Here is a 4,639-nt window from a genome sequence, read left to right as displayed (position 1 = left end):
TCAGCCCCGAGGGTGGACTACTCCCTCCTCATTATGGAGACCATAGGGATGATGAAGATGACCTTCAGTGATGATCTCCCCCTCTGGCGGAGTGCCGAAACAAGGTCTAGATTTGTTTTCGTGGATACAGAGGCTTGCGGCGGCAGAACTTCCAATCTAGGGTTCTCCCAAGGGTTTTCGGAATATTTGGCAATTTATATGGCGAAGAGGCGGTGCGGGAGGCCACCGAGGTGGGCACAACCCACCAGGGCACGCCTGGGCCCCCAAGCGCGCCCAGGTGGGTTGTGGCCCCCTCGGGGCACCCCTCTGGTACTCATTTGGCCCAATGGATGTCTTCTGGTCCAAAAAAATCTCCAAAAAGTTTCGCTGCGTTTGGACTCCGTTTGGTATTGATTTTCTGCGATGTAAAAAACAAGCAAAAAACAGCAACTGGCACTGGGCACTATGTCAATAGGTGAGTCCCAAAAGATGATATAAAGTTGTTATAAAATAATTGTAAAACATCTAAGAATGATAATATAACAACATGGAACAATCAAAAATTATAGATACGTTGGAGACGTATCAACGACGAGCTTGGGGCCGGTGACGTGCAGCTAGGAGGGTGCGAGCGGCCTCGGTCGACGCCGAACCCGACGGTTAGCTAGCACGACGGTGGCCAGTGGGTACGTATAGGGCCAAAGGTGAAGGGGAAGGCCGGCGGCGCCGACGAGCGGCGGTCGGCCCTCGACCGAGCAAAGAATGGGAGCGGCTGCTAGGGTTCCTATTTTTCCACCATCACAGTGTCGTCAGCTGCAAACGGCCGTGCCACGTGGTTCCTATTTGTCCGGTGTCTTCTGCAGGGCTCTCAGCATACTATGCATAAGCCGAGTGCCTTTATGTTTGCCGAGTTTCTTAGCAAGGGCTCGGCAGATCTACCCATGTGTCGTGTCCTACTGTGTGCCGAGAACCATACTCAGCTTAGATGACTTTTGTCGTGATCCCGTGTTCTCGTACTCGGCAAATATAAAAGAACTCAGTAACGGTGATTTTCTCAGTAGTGACAGTACTTTTGGTGAAATCATTGCGAGAGTGGTTTTTCATAGACTCAGCTCCATGGTACCCTCTATCTCAACCATATCTCTACTCTTAATGTCTCAGTTGGTAGTCTCTGCTCACCGGTTAATTTTTGTCCCACCTCCACTGATTTTTTTCGTCCTCCCTTCCACCTTCGAGCGAGCCCTCCACGGCCGTTGAAAAAAAAATTCTGGGCTAGCGATGCCCCCACGAAGTCAAGGTGCCAAACCACCGGTCGATCTCGATCAAGAGAAAATCGGAGAGAAAAAAATCTACGAACAAAAACCTACGAAATTTAACCAGGGACGAGGCCCCCTCGCACGTAACGCGAAAAATTAGACGCACGAGGCCCCCCTCGCACGGAAGCCGCAGCCCAAGCAGCCGCGGGAGCCGCTCGCCGCTGCAGCCGCCGCCCGCGGGAGCCACTCACCGCTCGCCGCGGGAGCCTCCACGGGTCGCCGCTAGCCGGGGCCGCCGCGGGTCGCCCTTTGCCGCAGGTCGTCGCCGGAGCCGCCCCGCCCCTGGATCCGCTCGCCGCCGGAGCCGCCCGTCGCGCTCCCTCTCAGCTTGGCCTCCGCCCCGCCGCCCCCGGTCCTCAAGCAAGTAAGTTTGCCTTGCGTTCTGAAGCTCAACTATTCCTAATCTGCAGACTGGCTACCTTAGAGTTCTGATGAACCGTCAATTGGATGGACTAGTAAAGCACGAGGGAGAAAGATGTGGTTGTGTCCAGACTCCAAAGAGGGCAAAATAGTTCAATAATTTCCGAAATTGATGGTATTGCCTGAGATATGATGCTTGCACACAAGAGAAGTTCATGCTTGTGATTGCAAAATTGGTGTATATGTAAAGATCTTGTCCTGGTTTCATGAATTGGATGGGATTTTTGGAAAGTCTCACTTGGGCAGGACAACTATGGTCTTGATTATATGTATGTTGACTTTCCCACTTTTCTTTTGAGCAGGCTACTTCAATTTTAGGTGAGCTGGCAGGGATCACAAGCATCGGTGTTGCATTCCTGAATCTCACATACACAAGTAAGTAATATTCTCCCTCACATAAAGTCCTTTATTTGCATGTATAGTGTTTTGCTCACTTTCTTTCTAGCTAGCTGCTGCATTCATTCCTTTCCATGGCACCGTATAATTCATACCTCAGAGAGGTCATTTTTGTGCATGATGTTCTGGTGTAACTACCATTATCTTTACTGGAGCAGAGCAACATTTAATAGGAATTCCACCATAAATATTTACCCAGATACAACATTCTTCTCTGGAATTTGAGTTTTTTCCAGAAGGTTTAGGATCTAAGGATGAGCTATCAGTGGTATTGATTATACAACGAGTTTGTACAAAATGTTCGCTGGTGTTGGGTGTTTACCTTTTATCACTTCTATATCCCCTTATTGTGTTTCTCTGTTTCTAGAAAGTAGGCCATTTGTTCCAGGCTTTCAAGTTTGTGCCATAACCTGAAGGAGAAAGAGTTCATTATTGACCAGCAGTTAAAAGCAGGTTCAGTTTTTTACCTCATTTTCCATCCCCACAGTAGCACTTTCTGTTAGTTCGAACAATATCTCAATGCATTATTTACACACCTAGCTTGTGCTCTGTGACCAGAATTGGTAAACTGTAGCCGTGATAGTACTACACTGTATTCAGAAATAGCAGGAGGAGATAAAGCTAGGTGTTGCATATAGGCCGGTGGTGAACCCTTTTAGAGCTGACGTTCCTTCAAAGTTGGATATCATCTACAGTAACCTCACCGGATCCATAGATCAACTGAACAAACAAAAGGCACTTAAGATCTTTACTGGTGTCCAGAATGTGTTGTCTGATCATCTAAGCGAACTGGCCCACTATGCTAAGGAATTAGGACAGTTCAGTTACTTGATCGGACAGTTTAGCATGCAGAAATTGGAAGTAGGCTTAGAAAAACACCACCAAGCTTGAAAGCAGAAAAAGATGCACACCCTCACCATTATTATCTTCCTGTGATAATTTTAGGCTTGTACCAGGAAACTTGAAGAGGCAATTTTAGTCGGTGGTGTGCTTTAAAATTTCATATTACTGTTCGGTGTTTCTCCATAACCGAGCTGCACGACCTCCGCCTTGACGAGCTGCTGGACCTAGGCCTCGACGAGACACCGGACCTCGGCCTCCCTCTGGTTTTCATGGTACGGTACCTTCCCCTCTCCACCAAATCTTGACTTGTGTGTTGTTCTGCTCTGCACTGATTGTATTGCCATTGTTATAACTCTTCTAAATCCGATTTTGATATGGTGGCCCGCTCCAGCTGGAACAATTTTGTAGAGACAAATTGGAAGAGTGCAGCTGCCCTGGCTCATGCAATTGGAAGAATTTATGTTTTTTTCTACTCAGAAAAGGAAGCTATTTTTTTCTGGTCGTAGATAGAAAGGATGCAACTTTGTCAGGGGTAGTAGATACAAAGTTCAGTGTGTACAACATATAAACCGGAAGCCGTGCTTCCGGTTTCAACATATAAACTTTTTTGGTCATACAATTTGAAATTTTAGCATTTCACATAGACAACCTATCATTTGTGGTTCATCACATTTACATGCTCTGATTCCCACGCTCATGTGAATAAGTATATGACAGAAATTTCAAAGGATCGTGTCAGTTAGAATTATCACATGGGTACCCATTTTTCTCCATGAAAATACCTCATGCAATGCTATGTTCCATATTTTCTACATTATGATAAGTTCGTAATTTATATATTGTTTCGACATTATATTTTGTACTGAGACATGCAGCCATATATTCTATTTCTGCTTCAATATATTCTCCCATGTGCATTCTAATAGACAATTGGCCCTCTTTTTTTGTGATAATGAACTGCGTGATTTATGATAGTCCTTGATGAAATGCCACTAAGTTAGTTTACTATCTCAAGTCAGATTCGATAATAATTTATTTTATATTGCCATGTCGTTGCAGATGATCTCAGGTAATCTGATGCATAAAAACAAATTTTTGCTTATTGTACATGTCATTAGCAGATATATATGAGATGTGAGAGAGACAGAAGCTAATATCTTGGTAGTATAAATCATTATTGGAATATGATGAAGGTTACAAAAGAATGTTTTAATATAACAAGATGCAAGTACTTGATTTAAATGATGACTCACTTTGCTTCTTTTTTTAGTAGAGAGTGCAGTAGGCCAGTCGACAGACTGCCGCTAGCTTCTAGAGTTCCAATACAACTCTACAACTCCACGAGTATTTATTGATTATCTCTCTTCTGATTTGTTGTTCTTTCTTAATTGTCTTCCTCTATCTGGTACCAGATATTTGCAGCAAAGTCTTTGTAAAATTATGTTTACTTACATCTAATATCTTGTTTCTTAATTGCCTCCTTTTATCCATAACCAGATGTTTATAGCAGTTTCTGTAAAATTGTGTTTACTTATCTCGCGGAAAAACCTGTAACTCTCTTAATTGTCAAGGGCACATGTAGAAGCCAGTTTTCTACTTCATGGTTAGAATTGACTTCTTTTCTTGTATTTGAATCTAGGTATCATGTTGAGATTAAGAAAAACCTAGGTCTTAATTGATTGCTA

The 4,639-nt window shown here is 44.2% G+C and overlaps 1 long non-coding RNA gene across 2 annotated transcripts; it reads left to right on the top strand.

Annotated features, from left to right (window-relative positions):
• Positions 1-1,365: 1,365 nt before the first annotated feature.
• On the top strand, positions 1,366-4,639 carry LOC109775392 (uncharacterized). 2 transcript variants are annotated; one of them, XR_002235809.4, is made up of 3 exons: positions 1,366-1,659; positions 2,018-3,226; positions 3,346-4,639. It is a non-coding gene; the product is annotated as an uncharacterized lncRNA (long non-coding RNA). The 2 variants fall into 2 exon arrangements; XR_005756243.3 differs by having other exon boundaries at positions 1,417-1,659; positions 2,034-3,226.

The sequence above is a fragment of the Aegilops tauschii genome, chromosome 1 (assembly GCF_002575655.3).
Source record: "Aegilops tauschii subsp. strangulata cultivar AL8/78 chromosome 1, Aet v6.0, whole genome shotgun sequence".
Taxonomy (NCBI): domain Eukaryota; kingdom Viridiplantae; phylum Streptophyta; class Magnoliopsida; order Poales; family Poaceae; genus Aegilops; species Aegilops tauschii.
Note: the sequence above shows the minus strand (reverse complement) of the source record. Positions and strands in the feature narration are given on the sequence as shown.